At 41.0% G+C, this 19,770-nt stretch overlaps 1 protein-coding gene across 2 annotated transcripts in view; it reads right to left on the minus strand.

Moving 5' to 3' along the window:
• The window catches only part of LRRC8D (leucine rich repeat containing 8 VRAC subunit D), a 121,643-nt gene that overhangs the window by 79,978 nt on the left and 21,895 nt on the right, over nt 1-19,770 (minus strand). The window lies entirely within an intron of this gene.

Genomic DNA, 19,770 nt, shown 5'->3' on the forward strand with positions numbered 1-19,770 from the left:
GGAGAGAGAGAGAGGGGGAGAGAGAGAGAGAGAGAATCTGAAACAGGTTCCCAGCTCTGAGCTGTCAGCACAAAGCCTGACATGGGGCATGAACTCACAAACTGTAAGATCATGACCTAAGCCAAAGTCAGATACTTAACTGACTGAGCCACCCAGGCGCACCATCAGTCATACATGGATCTTTGACTACATGGGGGTGTTAAGCCCCTAACCTTCATCTTATTGAAGGATCAACTGTATTTTCATGGGTGATCATTTATTTTATTTAGTCAACACTTGTGTATTTACTTTGTGTCAGACACTGTTTTAAATGCTTCACAAATAAGAACCTACTTAATCCTCATTAGAACCATATGAGTGAGGCACTATGATTATTCCTGTTCTTATTATTCCTACACAGAGAACTGAGGCAAGGAAAGGTGACAAAATCTGCCAAATGTCAAACTGCTATGATACAGCTGAGATATGAACCCAGTCTTAATCATCTGACTGTGGAGCAAGAAAGGTTATTTTCATTTTCTCCTATATTTCCTGTATTTTCTTTAAATGAGGATTAATTGCTTTTATACTAAAGAAAAGCTAGAAGATCATTTCTACTTTGAAATAAAAAACCAAAAAAATAAATAAAAACAAGGCCTCAAATGTCTCTTCTATGAAACCACAGGAATATATACCTCATCTGCTGGAAGCCAAGCAGTTAGGCCAGATGATCTTCTTTGGATTATCTGCCACAGATCTTCACTTCCACACTCTGCTCCCCCATTACACAGGCAGCACGGGGAACAGAAAATGTAAAGAAGAGTACCAATTAAGAACATGTCTGGAAAACTGATCTGGGATCTAGTTCCAGCCTACAAGCTGTATAAACCTAGAACGAGTGGCTTAAGCCCTGTAAGCCTCAATTTTCTGATCTGACAAATGGGTACAGCTACACCTGTCTCCTAGAATTAACTCACTTAAACCACTTAAAAACACTAAAATGGCTAGTATCGAGTAAGAGGTCAAAAAGTGATTAAAAATATTGCTAAACTGTCCAAATATTTGCCTATTTAGAGCATTCCTGGGTCAGGGCAATCTAATCAACCAAAGATCTTATAAAATAAACAAACATGGACGCAAGAAAGAATCAGAGTAGGAACACAGAAAGGTTTTCATTCATGCCTTAGTTAGCAGTCAGCAACAGGGCTAACAGGGTAGAGATCATCTCTGAGCCACGGAAGAAATTACTTCTAAGTCTACAGGCTACAGTCACAGTGCTGCAGTGGAATGTATGAAGTAACTACAATGTTAGGTACCAAGTCTCCAAATTGCCTTTTTCTAATATGAAGAGTTAAGTTTCAAGGAACAAGTTACTTCACCTGATTCTCCATTTCATTACTTATACAAGAAAATCACTGAATTAAGTGGCCCCAGTGATTCTTTCCAGCTCTAACAATCTGTATTTCTTTAATCGTATAAACCTGATCTCTTTTAGTCAAGAAGTCTGTACTGATGAGATTCTATCACATTTCTAAGTGATACCACTCTGTCAAGCAAGTAGATCTTCAAATAGCTTGTAATGAATGAATTTTTTATGTTCCCCATTTAGTATCTACAGAGAGTCCCCAAAGTTATCTTGAAAATGTTCTCTTAAAATAATGCTTCTGGCCCTTCTGGACCTATTTTTCTTCTCTCTCAAATACAATATCTGCAATTAGGAGCCTGGCTCCAAAAAAGAAAACTTAGAGGAAAAATTAAATGTTACCAATACAGATTTCTACATTCATAAGCCTTTGTATAGTAAGACTTTTCTCTATCCATATCCAACTGCCATTTAGTGCTTTCATGAGCATTAATGATGAAGCAGAAAGTAAAAGCTCACAGGAAAAGCTAAGCCAGTAGTGGATCTTAGTTTTATCAAGGGTTTTATGGCTGTCCCTCGTGCCAAATCCAAAGGACACAGAGGATCCGTGGCTATTCAGTGGCTTGCCCAGGTATCAGACATTGATGGCTATGCTACCCAAGGAGCTGAGGGCATCCCTGGGCACCACTGGCAAACTCTGAGGCATAGGTATAGAGAGTAGGATGAGAAAGGAAGACAGAAGAATTAAAAGCTCAAAAATTGAGAAGAGAAAGGAAAAGGGGCAGAGAGTGGAAAGCTATGGAATCATGTTCATTTGAAAGGAATAACTACATTGGGGCACCCGGGTGGCTTAGTCGGTTAAGCGTCCGACTTTTGCTCAGGTCATGATCTCGCGGTTCGTGGGTTCAAGCCCCGCGTCGGGCTCTGTGCTGACTGCCAGCTCAGAGCCTGGAGCCTGTTTCAGAGTCTGTGACTCCCTCTCTCTCTGGCCCTCCCCTGCTCACGCTGTCTCTCTCTCTCTCCTAGAAATAAATAAAACATTAAAAAAAATTTTGAAAGGAATAACTACATAAATGTGCTTTATGTACATTAATCTCACCTGACAAGCCTCACATCATCTTATCTTCATTTTATCCTCATTCTAAAGAGGAGAAACGCAAGCTTAGAGATTTAAACTTAAGACTGAATGGTATGTGCGCATGTTGTGACCTCAGAGAACTCACTTTGTGCCCATGGGAGGTGTTGGTCTCTCTGTAGCCTTGACTGAGGATGGGCAGCCTCTCTGAGGCACTCTCTGCGCTGGACCCTGGACAGGACAGGGCAGCTCGGTCCAGCTCTGCATAGTGTTGGAGGAGATTTGTTCCTCATATGAAGCCAAAGTCTGTCACCCTCCAACTTCTACCTGTCTTTATCTCAGGAAACCAACACATCTGCAGCTATAAGGTTTCCTGCCAAAGTCCCCATCAACAACTAAAAGGGGTAATGGAAAATGGTAGAAATTTTTCAAGGAAAATCTCAAAAAAATCCTATTTTTTAAAAAAAATGAAACCTTTAAGCTAAGAGTTAAGAGCCCTGAGATTTGTAAACTTACTACAGGAAGGTTGAACATGGGTCTGTCTTTGATAAGGTACTTCATAGAGGATTATATACATCTATTTCTATTAAGAAAGGAATCAGAGTTGCCTTAAGGTTTAATGTAAAAGGTTTAGTTTAAAATATTACTGACTTGAGATCAGAGAGGGCAGAGATTTTTATTTCTTCCAGAAAAGCTTACATTGTACATTTCTTTTATCCTGGAATGGTTCAGATAAAAGCCTCCCTTAAGTAAGAGATTTGTACACTTTCTTTCCCAGTACTGATGGAAGCTTACTTAAAAATGAAAAGCTCATCTAATGTGTGACCTTCAACTTACACTACCTGGCATTTCAGTTCCATCCATAAAGTGGGAATACTACTCGGTAAATTGTATTTTAAGACTGTTGTAAAAATGTTGCCTTTTGGTCTTACTGTTACTGCCCTCTAAAATATACGAATTACTCATCTAGAATTAAATGCTAAAAAAGGCAGGGAAACTTACTTTAACAAATATATAAAAGACTTCACGTATTTTATATGTTATATGTATTTATAATATATATTAATTTGGCAAGTATATATTTTAATGCTCAGCATTTGTACAAGGTACTGCCAAAATCATTGTTTCGGTTTGTGAATTTTTTCTTCACTATTTGTAACCACTTCCTGACAGCACAAAACAGGAGTTTGCCTCTTTGGGAGAGCACTGCTCCAATATCTCGATCTCAGACAGGGCATTTGTGGCAGCGCGGATCACAACCTCACACTTCTTTCAAAGAGCAAATGATCAGGAAACACACAGAGGAGTCATCATGAAATAAATGGGTGGTGAGGCAGACCAAAATTAGTGCCTACTGACTTTTTCCCTAAGAGTACTTATTAAAGCATTATGGTTTGCATTTAGGAAAGCAACGATAACCTATTATACTATCAGTTCTTTTGGGGTGACAGCTCAGGGTTGCAGATAATCCTCTTTCCCCGTATTTAAAATAATGAGAGGATTATTTCTTTCTTCCATTCAGTTCTTAGCCCCAAATCATTTCTCACTTAAGTAATTTTCACAGCTGTACCTGAGGAGCTAAAAGGCAGACAGAATGTCACAATGTAGACAGTGACAAGTTAAAAATCGAAGAGACCAATGGCAACTCAGATCAAAGGCAGCAAAGCCAACACAGGTGATGTTTAAATAAATGGGCAACATAGAAACAACCGCCAGAATTCTCATCTTGTTTCTCCACTAACATTTCCATGTGTCAAATCTCACACTCAGAAATGAGTTTAAAAAAGAATCAAATTACTTACCCTTCATCCTATACCCAACTGAAGGGTTTATACTAATATGGTTTATACAATTCATTTCAAACTTATCTTAATAAGCATCACAAAACCTGATGTTGATAAAAATATCACACATCAAAATAATATAAAGAAAATGTATTCAATTCCACCCAGAATCCCTTAAACAGCAGTATTTATATTTTTGTATTTCCTTCAAAATCTGTATATACTTCAGCACAGTTGCAACAATCAATGTGTTCTGAATAAATTCTTTTTTATACATTTTTCATAATTTTTCTGTCTTTGTATATATCAAAATGTTTGATTCTATTAGCTTTCAACAGAATTTGAAAAGTAGTTCATTTCTTAAGTGAAATATCCGAACTCTATTAATAGAGTATATTACAATGGAGACCTATAATTTTCACCTGGAAATAGAGACAGAACTGGTTTGCTTTTTAAAATTCTCTTCTTTCAGAAGACACAAAAACCTTCACTGGTCTTTTGCTTACTTGGATGCAGCAAACAAGCAGAAGAGAATCAGAATCATCCCCATTTACATGCTAACAAACTATGGTATTTATAAAATTTGTGGCGTTCTTGAAAACACCTGGCAGGTTAGTTGGCACTAAAACCATTTTTATTATTATATATATTTTTTTATTATATATATATGAGCTCTAGGAGGGGCTCAAACTCATGAACTCATGAACCGTAAGATCATGACCTGAGCCAAAACCAAAAAGGATGGTTAACCTAATGAGCCACCCAGGTGCCCCTAAAACCATTTTTAAACTAATCTACATGTTTACGCTGAGCCATGCAACTTTCTTAAATTAATGTGCGTTTGATTTACATGCAAACCCAAACAGATTCAGAAGATACAATCAACATTGAAAGAACAATAATGGTAATTTTCTCTAAACCGGCATGAGGGGGAGTTTTCTGAACTACAGACAGCAATGGTCTCACATTAGTTACAAGGTCTTCCTTCACCTACTATTACAGATACCAGCTCTAACCACTCTCTCTCCTCCCTGCCCAAAACAGGTTTCATACCAGCAAACCAAAGAACTATTACAAGTTTACAAGGAAAGCTATACTTTAAACTACTTTTCAAGTGTTCTTACTCTGCTCATTATTTTGTGAAAGACAGTTAAAAGGCATAAGGACATTCCATGCAGAGGAAAACTTAATTATGCAGAAACAGAGACGTATGGCTATAACTCTATATTAATTTTTATGTCAAACCACAAGGTGGATCGATCCCTAAGTCATCTGGAGGATTCATTCTCACTGCGAAGGCAGGGAAGGTGATGGACAGGAGTGCCAACCTTCCCAGTGCAAGGTGAACAGTGGCCAACCCCTTTCCTTTTTCCTACCAGTGCAGTGATGGGGGCTGTAAGGCAGTGTGGTTATCTCAGGCTGGAAGACAAGAGAGGGTACACTGTACAGCAGGAGATTTTCAGCTTATTTTGCTGTGATTTGCCCTCTCCTCTCTCTTCAAAATAAAAAGAGCCTTTTTTCTTTTTGATTATAAAAGCAATACCTCCTTGACATTATAAGAATCAGATAATACAGAAAACCATAGAAAAGAAAGTAAAGGGGCACCCGGGTGGCTCAGTCAGTTGAGCATCCAACTCTCGATTTCGGCTCAGGTCAAGATCCCAGGGTGCTGGGATCAAGCCCTAAGTCAGGCTCCACACCGAGCATGGTGCCTGCTTGAGGTTCTCCCTCTGTCCCTCTGCTGCTCTCTCCTGCTTGCGTACATACTCTCTAAATTTAAAAAAAAAAAAAAGAGGGGCACCTGCGTGGCTCAGTCGGCTAAGTGTCTGACTCCTGATTTTGGTTCAAGTCATGATCTCATGGATTCTGAGTGTGAGCCCTGCGTCGGGCTCTGTGCTGACAGAAAGCAGACTGCTACCTATAATCCTTCTACCCAAATTAATTACTCTTAATGTCTTAGTATATAATCTTCCAATTGTTTTTATGCTTATGCACACAAACATGTTTTTGCTTTTTTAAAAAAAATTTAGAAAGTAAAATCAATTGTAGCCTCTACGGTAATCAACAAAACAATTTTGGAAAGTATAACTGACACGCTTAAAGAGGAGATAAAATAGAACCATATAAAATGTTCACTTAAGGCTCGCCTGGGTGGCTTAGACAGTTAAGCGTCTGACTTCAGCTCAGGTTATGATCTCACGGTTCGTGGGTTTGAGCCCCGCATCAGGCTCTGTGCTGACAGCTAGCTTAGAGCCTGGAGCCTGTTTCAGAATCTGTGTCTCCCTCTCTCTCTGACCCTCCCCTGCTCACATTGCTCTCTCTCAGAAAGAAATAAAACATTAAAAAAAAGTTCACTTAAAAACCACAGAAGGAAGAAAAGGGGGAGAAAGGAAATGAATAGCAACTGCAACAAATAGAAAAGAGCTACAAACATGGTAGATATTAAGTCGACTATATCAATAATCACTTTAAATGTGAATCATGTAAATACACCAATTCAAAGATACAACTTACCAGATTAGATTCTCAAAAAATAGACCCAAGTATATATGGTCTACAAGATACCAACACTGACTTAGGTTAAAAACAGAGCAAATAAACAGAGATCAAAGGTGTATGGTGCTTCAAGTTCTGTTCTATCTTTTCTTGAAAGACAAGTGCAGAAAAAATTGGTCTATCAAGAAATTCTATAAAGTTCTCAATCTATAATCAATTTTCCCAACAGATATAACTATCATCTAATATTTCAAAATGTTGACCTATTTTATATAACCTGAGGCATACAGAATTGCATATTATTTGAACCCATAAATCAATGATAAATAAATACTCAGCACACCTATTTCTCCCTAATCTTGCTTGTATCTAACAAAAATCTTCCAACCATAACACAACTGACTTCCTTTCTTTAAGATGAGCTCTCATTCCTTGTTTCTGGAAGTAGAGAAACGTTAACAAATGTTCTTACTGCTACTTGAGAATGTGTGTGTGTATACTAATTCTGTAGATTTTTTTTTCCATGCAGTTCCATGATCAACAGTAGCTGCTAAGCTGTTCTCATTAGCTGAGCTATGAAATAATTCACTGCTCTAGCATGTTTAAGTTCAAGTTTAGATGCTATATGTTTGCAGAAACTCAGTTGGTTTTTCTCTAATATTCCTGAGTTGAATGCTTAAAAAAAAAAAAAAAAGGACATTTTCATCGCTGCCTCTCTAGCATGCCCCACACTGATCATATACATCTTAGAAGTGGACTCTCTGTGGTTAGGTTAGACAATTTCATATATGCCAATGGTATGCTTCTGAATTCAACATACGTATCCTGGCTCCTCATGTTAAAAGAGGAAAAAAAAGAAGCATTTGATTTGATTTTCTGAGGTTGGAAAAAAATAACTGAAACTTTCCCATTGTGCGATGATGCTGGAATCTTTGATCTCCACTACTCTAAGTTCACAGTCAGGCTACTTAGTTTATTTTGAGAAAGCAAATCCTTCCTGTTGTTTCTCAGGAAATGGAAGAACACATTTATAGACTATGTTTTAACTTCACGTTTAGATGGTTTTAATTTTTTAACTATGTTTCACTTGGAAGAATATTTAATTATGTGGGGAAATTAAGACTTTCAGAAAGAAACTAGAACAGTGGCCTGGAGAGAGAATAGTACTCTCAGACTCAAGCTAAAAGGGTGAATTAAAAAAAAAAAGAAAAAAAAAGTCTCATGCAAACTGTTACACCCTGTTTCTTCCTGTGAAGAATTTTCCAAGCATTAAGTTGTGTAATAGCTTAATGAAGAAAAAAGGAAATGTCCAAGTTTCTCTCAAATATGTAGTAGCACAGAGAAAGATTAGAGACTTAATTTTAAAAAGAGTGTCCTATTACCTGTTTACGCTTGTTACATTATCATAGTAAGCTCTGGAGCCACTCACCTGATCTGGATTGGCTTTTTGTTTTTTAATTTTTTTTGATGTTTATTTATTTTTGAGAGGGGCAGAGACAGGGTGTGAGCAGGGGATGGTCAGAGAGAGAGGGAGACACAGAAACTGAAGCAGGCTCCAGGCTCTGAGCCGGCAACAAAGGGCCCGACGCGGAACTCGAACTCACCAGCCGTGAGATCATGACATGAGCTGAAGTTGGCTGCTTAACTGACTGAGCCACCTAGGTGCCCCATCACTTTTCTTTTTAAATCTTTTTTAAAAATTTTAATGCTTATTTATTTTTGAGAGAGAGAAAGAGAGAGAGAGAGAGAGTGCGAGCACGGGAGGGGCCAAGACAGTGAGGGAGACACAGAATCCAAAGCAGGTGCCGGTGGCTCAGAGCCTGGTGAGGGGCTCGAACTCACAAACTGTGAGATCATGGTCTGAGCTAAAGTCAGATGTTCAACCGACTGAGCCACCCAGGGGCCACTGGATTCAATTTTTTTAAGCCTTTTTTAAAAAAAATTGTTAATGTTTATTTTTGAGAGAGAGAGCGCATAAGCAGGGGAGGGACAGAAAAAAAGGGAGACACAGAATCCAAAGCAGGCTCTAGGCTCTGAGCTGTCAGCACAGAGCCCAACATAGGGCTCTGGCTCCTGAGCCATGAGATCATGACCTGAGCTCAAGTTGGATGCTCAACGTACTGAGCCACCCAGGCACCCCGATATGGATTCACTTTTTAATGTAAACTAGAACTCTAGGGCTTTAGGATGCCCTCCCTGTTTATTTTAAGGTGTTATTTTTAAGTAATCTCTACAACCCAATGTGGGGCTTGAACTTGTAACCGCAAGATCAAGAGTTTCATGCTCTCCTGAATGAGCCAGCCAGGCACCCTGTCATCCCTGTTCTTAACAGGAATCAGAAACGGTTTAAGTGGCTTTGAAAAGTAAACCATCCAGGGGAAGAACATATCCAACTGAGCCTTGAGTGATGAAATGCTTCCAACTGTTTCTGGTTTCTCTACTAGCAAAAAGAAATCAAGGTGTAGGGAAGGAGATGGGAGGGAGAAAAGCCTTTTGAGGCAAGATGCTGGAACTGATGCTCACCCTTCCTCGACTGCTTAAGTCTCTTCCACGATGCTACCTTTTTGATGAAAAGGAGAAACACACCCAAGGCAAATAAAATGCAGTCGTACAAGGGAAAGAAACCCCACAGATGATGAATGCAAAGACCTGCCACCGCCTTTAGAAAAGGCCCAGTGAGGTGGGGAGCTGCGGCACACACAGGCACACCTCTGTCATAGCCCAGCGCCACTCACAGCCCCATGTCGTTCCCCTTCCCTGCAGCGGACCCTGCGCATGCGCATCTGACAGCTGGCCTGGCTTCATGCGGTCAACTCTCCGAAGGCACTGGCGAGACTTGCTATCTGAAGGGCTCCTGACCGATCTGATAAATGACAGGAATCTAGTTTCTCTTACTCTTCTGGCCCCTCATTTTTGCCAAATAATGAACAGGTCTCGCAGATGTTCTGGGGCCCATAGGAGACTCGAGGGGACATAAGTGTCACCCCTGAAAGGTGAAGACAGAAAGGCTCAGTGTGATTAGCGGACTTCCCCAAGCCCATCCCCTGTTAATGGGAGAACTCAGACCAGAACTCGCGCTTTCCTAATGTTCAATCTCTTCACTCCTTCTGTGCTCCTTTCCTTCCTTCCCCTGCGTCCTTAAGTGTCCTTAAATCACCATCTAAACATAATGTTGCAGACAAGGGCTTTGGGTTTTACTTTAAAAGGTCATTCATGATATTCATCTTACTCTATCAACTCAGGCACCTAATGCCAGCTGACAAAACAAAAGTAAGCTGACAACTTAGTCATCCTAAATCAGTGAGCTCCTTTCTCCAAGTTTTACTGTTACCAACTCTCAACTGTCTTCCCCAGGCCCCCTCCCTCCCAGCAGATTTCATCAGCTCCTACTTCAGTGAGAAAACCCAAGCCATCAGGAACAAACTTTTTCAACTTCCTCCACTTCCACCTGCACTCATCTACAATCACATGTATCTTCTTTTTCTAATGTTCATTTATTTTGGGGACAGAGAGAGAGAACGTGTGTGCGTGAGTGGGAGAGGGGCAGAGAGAGAGGATGAGAGAGAAACCCAAGCAGGCTCCATGCTGACAGCACCCTCCATCCTGACGTGGGGCTTGATCTCATGAACTGGAAGATCATGACCTGAGCTGAAATCAAGAGTCGGACACTTAACTGAGTGAGCCACCCAGGCGGCCCCACAGTCAGATGTATCTTCTCACCCTCTCCTGTCCCAAAGGAATGACTGTCCCTATTCCCTCTCATGACACCTCCTGTGATCGTGCTTATACTCCAGATCATATATTTTCTGGAGTCTTACTCCATCAGGTATTCTCTCTCCTACTTTTGGTCACACTCTCTCTACTATTCTCAAATAAAACACAAGCTCTAGAAACAATTACACCCAAAAAATATTCCTTCATGGAAAAATGTGTACACACACACACACACTCCAACAGGTGCCTCCCTTCTCCATTCCCACTCCTTCCTCACCCTTGACTTAAGAACTCTTCTGACTACTGAATACCAACTGTATTGTCTCATTGCCAAATCCAGGCTCCCACTTTCAATCTATGTTCTAGTGGGTCATCTCGTGGCCTCTGACAGACCTGAGAGCTTTTCCCTATTTACTACCTGGGTGCTCTGGCCAGTTCCCTACCTGTGCTTCAGAGAACTTACCTCTAAAAGCCAATAACGGGGGTGTGTGGATGGCTGACTTCAAGCCCTGCGTTGGGCTCTGTGCTGACAGCTCAGAGCCTGGAGCCTGCTTCGGATTCTATGTCTGTGTCTCTCTCCCCACCCCCCACTCACACTTTGTCTCTCTCTCTCTCCAAAATAAACATTAAAAATTTTTTAATAAAATGAAAGCCAATAAAATTAATGATTTAAGGGGGTTTTGTTGAAAGGATTGTATGACGATATAGAGAAACAAAACAAAAACCCTGGTGCTCAATGTTTCCATCAGATTTGTTTGTACCTTTTCCTGATCTTCTTTTCATTCTCCCCTTCTTGTGTCTGTTGGTCTCTGGTCATTGAGCTGTCCATGAGTGGTCTCAGCTACATTCACAGCTACAATTGTCAGTTCCAGTCACTCCCCAAAACACATCTCTGGCTGTGACTTCTCTCTGGGGCCAAGGCCTCTCAAGATCAACCGAATGGCCCAGGGGCACCCCAACTTGACTCCAAACCGAACTCCCTACTCTCTCTCCAAACTTGCCCCTCTCATTTTCCACTCCGACTAATGACGCCGTCAGTGAATCTCCCCAACCAGAAACGTCAGGAGCCATCTTTCTTTTCCCTCCCCTCCCACTCTCCATTCAATCAGTAACCAATTCTCTCTCCTAAATGAGTTTCAAACCCATCCTCTCCTTTCCTTTCCCACCATGGTCACCGTAATTCTGGTCCTCACTACTTCCGGATTGTTAAAANAAAAAAACCTGGTTTGTTTTAATAGTCGCGGGACTTCTCCCTGCTTCCTTTTCATGTACCTTAAGACCGTGACTTAAGCATTTTTCCCATCTCTGATCAGGATAAAACCCCTACTACCAGAAATAGCAGTGTGGCCCCAGACATGGCTGGATCACGAATGTAGACCAAGATGTATCTCCAACCCCTTCTCCCCCTGCACCATGACCTCTCTGCCCTGGTCACTCATATTCTATGTTCTTCGCACATTGAGCTCTTCCAGGCTCTGAACAGACTATTTCTTCCATTTTCCCCTCCTCTGCAGGGGTAAATAATTTACCTCTGCAGCCTGGTAAATAATCCTGTCGCTCTAATAATCAGCACCAAAATCCTCTCCTTCATGACTTCTTTCCTCACAAATAAGAAAGAACAAATCTGCCTCCATTGTGTCCCATCCTCTATTATTTGTCTCAACGTACTGCAGTAAAGAGCCTCACTTTCTAAGTTCCAGTTAATGATTTATGTGTCTATCTTCTGAGGTCAGGCACTGTGTCATTTTCACACTGTATCTTCAGAACTTAGCACAATGACTGGTACACAGCAAGTAGGAGGAAGAGAGATAAGGGAACTAAGACCCAGTAGTTTGGAGCTCAGCAAATGTCTTTTGAATGGATGAAGTAGCTTTGCTGTCAGTTATATTAGAATAATTGAATAAGAGAGGAGGCTGGTGAGACAGGTGGCTCTGACAGCTGGTGAGGTGAGCATAAAGGAACCTGAACGAGAAACAGAAAATGTCAGCACCGATGAAGACCTCTCCTGAATATGGAAGTTCAATCAGGTCAGTAGCTGGGCTGTTATAATCAAACTTAGGTGAATACCTAATGAATCCTGTTTAAAGCACATTGGGAGAACAATTCCAACAGCCCAAGGGCATGGTCTTATCTGTCTAAGCAGGTTTCAGACTCTAGAACATTCTACATTATAATTTTATTGGACTTTGTGCAAGCTTAGTAAATTTCAGGAGTCGGACTGCAATCCTCCCCTATATCCACAAAGCACCTAAAGAACTCAAACAAAAGAAAAGTAAAATACGCCTATCACCCATATAATGCTAGACCTGACGGCCAAGAAGAGTATCTTTGGTCCAGACAACCATGTTAAGCAGTTTTATATTTTGATACCAAACTTTGTACCTCACAGTAATTTCACATTTGGTTCTAATAATACAAGCCATGTTATGTACATGGTTTCATGCCATTTCGTCAGCTAAGGAAAAAGGACACTGTAGTCTGCATAGGCACACCAATGCTCGCTTATCAAATCAAGTGATCCAGCATTCAGGGTGACATGTATTAGAGCCTGGAAGAGAAATGAGACCAAGAGAGCTGAGAAGAGAGTGGAGCAAAGTAAACTTGGGGGAAACCAAACCAAAACTGGCATTGTTTTCCTAATAATAAATAGACATCTATAATTAACAGGTTTTCAAGAGGATTCAGTCATATAATACAGCATCCCATCTCATAAAACATTCATTCGAAAGCCATACCAGGAATTCACATCCCAGCTCTGTAAGTACATGCAGAGCACTAAAGAGGGAGAAGCCTTTGAGGTGAGACACCCCCTGCCCTACACAGATGGCCAAGTGTGGAAGGGAGCTATATTGCTAAAAAAATAAAACTGAGAAAGAAATATAACGTAAGAAAGTTTAAATTGCATTACTAAAGAATGTTCCCGTGACACCTAGCTCAGGGTCTAGAGTCTGCTTCAGATTCTGTGTCTCCCTCTCTCTCTCTGACCCTCCCCTGCTCATGCTGTCTCTATCTCTCTCTCAAAAATAAATAAAATATTAAAAAAAAAAAAAAAAGAATGTTCCCAGTGAAGTAAACACATTTCTAGAAGACGTCTGCAGGTGTAAAGAGTTAACACACATGGAACAGCAAGAAATCTAAGATAATGTATTTTTGAACTTTATTTTTTTAAATGTTCATTCATTTATTTTGAGAGTGCAGGCAAGAGTGAGCATGCACACATGTTAGCAGGGGAGGGGCAGAGAGAGAGGGAGAGAGAGAATCCCAAGCAGGCTCTGCTGTCAGTGCAGAGCTTAGCGCAGGGCTCGATCCCACAAACCTTGAGATCATGACCTCAGCTGAAATGCACTCTCAGATGCTTAACCAACTGAGCCACCCAGGGGCTGCTATTTTTGAAGTTTTAAATTTATACCAATCTTGGTAACAAGATCAAGTTGTATAAATGTGCATGTAACAAGACATATTTCAAAGCCATAATAATTTTAAAAGTGTATCAGTGACCCAGGAACACACAAATAAGCAACCTAAACAAACGAGAGATCTCACAAACAGATCTCTATGAACGTACACTTACATGGTAGAGGCGGCACCAACTGTACAGAAAGAGTAGATTACATAGAACTAGCGTTGGCCAAACTGACTCACAACATGACCGATTTTTAAAAAATAAAAATGGGCATGCTGGGATGACTCAGTAGGTTCAGCGCCTGACTCTTGATTTCAGCTCAGCTCATGATCCCATGGTCGTGAGATCAAGCCCTGCGTTGGGATCTACGTTAGGCTTAAGAATCTCTTCTTCTCCCTCTGCCCCTTCCCGGCTTGTGCTCTCTCTCTTTCTCTAATTAAAAAAATAAAGGGTTTCAACTTCGTATTTTAAATTCCAAATAGTTTAAAAACTCAAGAGTAAACCTATAAAACTAATAAAGTGAGAGAGACTGAACCATGATATAAGCCTAGAGCAGGGAAGGGTCCCGAAATGACTTGATCATAGGCCACAGTAACATTATAAACAGACGGGTTCACCTACATTAAAATTAAAGATTTTTGTTGTCATTAAGGAAAGTCACCCTTCACAGTTACCGGGCAAGTGATGTACTGGAAGAAAGTGTTCACAACACACACAGCTAAGAAGGGATCCATTTCTAGAATATACAGGAACTCCACAAGAACTCTTTCAAAGGACTTCTTACCAGAAAAGGGCAAGAGACCCGATTCACAGAAAAGGGAAATCAAATTAAGTAAAACGAAAGGACGCTGAACCTCACTTATAACCATAAGAAAGGCAAAATTAAACCATGAGGTACAAATAACATCTATCAGATTGGCCAGCATCAACTAATGTGTGAATAAAAAAGAAATCACGATGCAGTATTGGTGGGGATATAAATGTGCCAAAAAACTGCAGAGCTACCAGTAAAACCAGTAGGCTTACAGCTGAACATCCAGCTGGCTGCCTGTGGGCAAGATTGCCTCAAGACACTCTCACTAACAGAGTCAATACACCCAGGCTTGCTTTTCAGGGAAAAAAATGAATACATATTGCACGAAAGCCAAAAAGATTTATAAAAACCTTAACTCTTTCATGTCCCTATATATGCTCTGTGGCTATTAACTTAACCCCTGCTGAAAGGGCAAAGTTAAAGGTAAGACTAAACGAAGTGTGATCATTTCTCTTCACAAGCGAGGTCAAGGACAGAAAGAAGCAGACATAAAGAAGAGACCGTTTCAGTTTCAGGATCCCAGACACTGGGATCAGAATCGGGATCCCAGTCCGGGCCTTCGCTCTGTTTCTGTGAATTGGGTAACTTAAAACTTCTACCTGCCTCAGTTTCCTCAACTATAAAACAGGGAGATTATCCACCATGCACAACACCAGGAGGCTTAGAGACAATCCACGTAAAGGGTCCAGCACACATGACGTGTTCATTAAGTAGGAAGTGATTTTTTTTTCCAAATCAGAAAAAAGAACATTATACACTAACCTTAGTAAGTTTTGGTGCTCGGCCTATCCTGTCTTTAACAGAACACCAAAGCCACAGAAACAGGCATGGAAACCAAAGACACCGATCCAATAGGAACTTACGTGTCTGTTTTTTCCACCACAAAAGAGGGATAAATAATCTCTCTTTCCACATAGTTATCAAAAACTATAAAGGTTAAGGTTGGGAGGAAGCTTCTGGGAAATGAAAATAAGGCTGTGACTGGTGGTACTTAACCCAGTGGCGATTATGCAACTGGTGTCAGAGTCCTGACGCTATAAACGTAAGGAAGGGATATTCACAGAAGTAACGTAGGGAAAATGCTCTTGCAAGAATTCCAGTTACCCATGACTGAGTAATGCTAAGACCTCAAAGCTGACCATGAAAAACAGTTAACCTGGAAGCAAAATCAGACTCAAAGTCAGGGCTTTACACATCATCTACTTAACGTACAACAAAGAGGAAATCTCTAGCTGGGAATCTCGATAATCTGATGGGTAACAGACTGTACATTTAAATCACCATTTCACCATCTCCGGCCTGGAGCAGTTGTTTCACTTTGGTCCTGATTTCCCAGCCTGTGGACTTCAAGGTGCTGGCAGATTTCGGTGCACTGAACCCATGTCTCACATAGATATATATCCTACTTTATAAGTACAAGAAGATGCTATGGGCATTATTTACAATATATCCACTGAGTGATATTATATAGTATCTGTGTCACTCAATATTAGCAATTATCAGAAATAAGAAGTAAAACTCTAAGCAAATAAAAATCTTTGAAATCTTTAAGTATTAATAAAACCTTCCTGATTTGTGTAAGGGTTGAGAACCACTGCTTTAAAGCTTACGATTTCCAACAGGAGACAATTTTTACTTTATAATGGACATGAAAAAACCAGAGGGTTTTGAAAAAAATGCAAATCGGAACACAATCATCTCTACTCTAGCCCTCTTTCAGTCATAAACTTTTCCTTGGCATTTAACATCAAAGCTAGTATGCTTTCATTCCTATTCACAAGCCACTGGAACTGTCCCAGACAGACAGAAATGGCGGTGCCTTGTGTATTAAGAAAATATACACATTTCATTCCTCACTTATAAAAGGCCCACTCATTTTATCTCTTTCCTCTCCCACCTTTTCCCCTTCTTCTGATACTTTGATACAATTCTAAGGAGCAGAAGTTACAGATCACTACAGATACTCCATTGAAGACAAAATAAATATTGCATGCAGCATTTCCTAGTGAAAATGTACTCTCAATTTTAATTTATGTTCTTCCTACCGCCACATAAAACGTTAGCTGAAGAGAACCTTAACTTTAAGCATCACGAAGATAGGAAGAAGTAAACTTATTTCCATCTGGAGAATACTACAAAAATACTTAATACAGAAGTTAAAATATACATGGATTTACTGATGTTGTTCTGTAATATGACCTTTCCTTTCTTTTCTCTAATCTCTATGCTCAATACAGGGCTTGAACTCACAACCGCAAGATCACACTCTACTGACCGAGCCAGCCAGTCACCCCTGATATGACTTCTACTGTGGGTACCCTGAAGTACGGTGGGGGAGTCGCAGGTATATGGTGTGTGTATGGTGTATGGTGTGTGTGGTGGCAGATATGTTATGTATGGTAGTGGGCTGTAGACAGAGTCACATCATTTTATAATTTACTATTTCTTTTCTGAGACATAAAGTGTTCTAGGGTTAAACCAGAAATACTGCTCTTTTGTTCTAAAAAGCTACAATATTCCAATCTGACCCTTCAAAAAGATACTGTTCACTAAGACTTGACATAAAATAACTGTTAATTAAAATATTCCATTAGAGGGGCGCCTGGGTGGCTTAGTCGGTTAAGCATCCGACTTTCGCTTGGGTCATGATCTCGCGGTTCGTGGGTTCGAGCCCCGCGTCGGGCTCTGTGCTGACTGCCAGCTCAGAGCCTGGAGCGTGTTTCAGTCTGTGACTCCCTCTCTCTCTGACCCTCCCCTGCTCACGCTGTCTCTCTCTCTCTCCTAGAAATAAATAAAAATATTTAAAAAAAAAATATTCCATTAGAATATTGGCAGCAGAAAAGGGATCAGATTGATACAAACACAGCTAAATCTAGTCACTAACACAGAGGAAGTGTAAATTTCAGACATGGGGAAAAAAACAAAACAAACAAACAAAAAAAACCCCTCAGCTCTGAGTAGATATGGGAAAAGATCTGAAGATCGTAGGTAAGGCTAGTCTGGAGTCAGGCTTTACCAGCTCGCTGGGAATAGCGAAAGACCTCCTGAATCCGCATTGCCACCCCTTCCTCAGGCAGCAACTTTCCAGATTACAGAAGAGCGAAGGACTATTAACCAAAAGACGTGTTGAAGTCCCAGCATCTCCATTTACTAGTATGACCCCTGACAAGTCCCATTTCAGCAGCCTCAGTTTCCTCTCTCCATTAAAGGAAGCAAACGAGTTGTTTCACCAGACTATGAAAGGGAGTAACAAATTATAAATGTGATCTGGAAAACGTGCTCTGTAAACGGAAAATGAAGAGCTCTTAAGATCAATTATCGTTATTCCTGGGTTATTACTGAATTATTAAATTTTCCTAGGATGGAAGCAAATCCTTTTTCTAAACTAGGGTACAGGTTTGGAGAGTCACAAAGGCTATTCTATTGTATCTCAAGGCAGAGCACCTGAAGCTGAAGACACTCCTCAAATAAATTAACAAACTGGAGAGCAAACAGTATACTTGGGTATAAAAAGAGAGACATGAAGAAAAATAAATAAATAAAAATAAAAAGACAAAACACTACCGTTGTACAGGTTTTTCAAGAGTCCCTCTCACTGCCTTGTTTTAATCATGTCATGTTGTATCTGGCAAAGAGAAGAGGCCTAAACACAGACCTATCACCATGAAATTCAAATTTAAGACATCCACGTCCATCTATCTAGAAAAAGACAAAATTAATTGCTCAGTTCTTACAGTGTACCTTGGCTATTTACTGCTAACACAATTATGCCAATTACTGATATTATCGCAACACTCAAAGCAGCTGTTTTCTAAAAGAGATTAAAGTTCTGAAGGACTGTTGGAATAATGGGATCACAGAATTCAAATCATTGATGATAGGGGGGAAAAAGGGAAAGAGAGCATAGTACAAATTTACCAGGCTATCTGACTACAAAAGATTTTCCTTTCAAAGCAAAATTAGTTGTGTAGGGGAATATACTTTATTACAGAAAGTATAAATTAGAATAGCATAGTCAGTTTATGACATCACGAGTTAAAATCTACAACAAACACTGCTTCCTGAAGAAATTTAGCTGCCCAAAAGGTGAAGGAGCTAATAAATGCACATGGTAGTGGGATTCTGCCACTTCCGATGCGCTGCAGAAAGAGACCTTGACCTTCCCTGTCTCTAGTCCTGTGTTCACATCCCTTCCTCCAAAATAAAAGGGTAAGAAGATGCTACTGGCTTTAACACTGATCAAACATTGCATCTGAGGCCAATCTTCCCATCACGTGGATTCTTCTCCACTATCCAACCTCCCTTAGTGGCTCCCCACCAGATTGGAGTTTCACCAGGTGGATAAATATAGGCGGAGAAACAAGGCCAGGCTTTCATTAGGGGGGAAGTCAATTTGACTTAGTCTGCAGAGACCGGAGCTGCCAGGGAAATGAAGAAGCACGAAACCTGTGCATAAAACCAGCCTCTCCTCTAGCAGTTTGCTCTCCGTCTGGGAAGAGCTGAGATGGAGCAAGACATGAATCTGAAATTGTACAACTACTTGGTGAATGTGAGAAAAGTCATTCTCCATTTTCCTCCGATGGAAAATAGAATATAATGAATAAAGATGTCTGGCTCGTACCTTTAATAGTACCTTCTGTCTGAGCAGGGGAGCCTGGCTAAGAAACCACAACGGGAGTTAACAAGCCAGACACCAGACTAAACACCTCAGAAGTTAGCTGTCCCTCATTCCTGGTCGCTGCCTTTCCAGTGCATGGCTGCATCACTCATTCCCTCCGTTCTGAAAGCCTGGCTCCTCCCCCCCCAAACAAACAAACAAACAAACAAACCCGAAACAGCCCCACCAACACAGAGCAAGGCTCCGCTGAGGAGGTGGGCACACTGCGCTCGCTCCCCTTTCCACCTGACCCTTCTCCCACCGCTCGCCCTCTCTCCCCCTAGGTCCCCACTTCCCACACGCGGCTCTTGGTAACATCCAAGCCTCCGAGGACCTGCTCCTAGAAAACCGAGGTCAGCGAGGGAGCACACAGCGCCTGCTTCGGGCAGCGCCGGGGACTCGGGGAAGCCTCCCGGGCACAGGCAGCCCAGCCTGGAAAGCGCCCGCCGGGGCTAAGGAAGCCCGGGCAGGTCCCGCAGGCGGCA

The sequence above is a fragment of the Crocuta crocuta genome, unplaced genomic scaffold (assembly GCF_008692635.1).
Source record: "Crocuta crocuta isolate KB4526 unplaced genomic scaffold, BGI_CrCroc_1.0 scaffold48, whole genome shotgun sequence".
NCBI classification, from domain to species: Eukaryota; Metazoa; Chordata; class Mammalia; order Carnivora; family Hyaenidae; genus Crocuta; species Crocuta crocuta.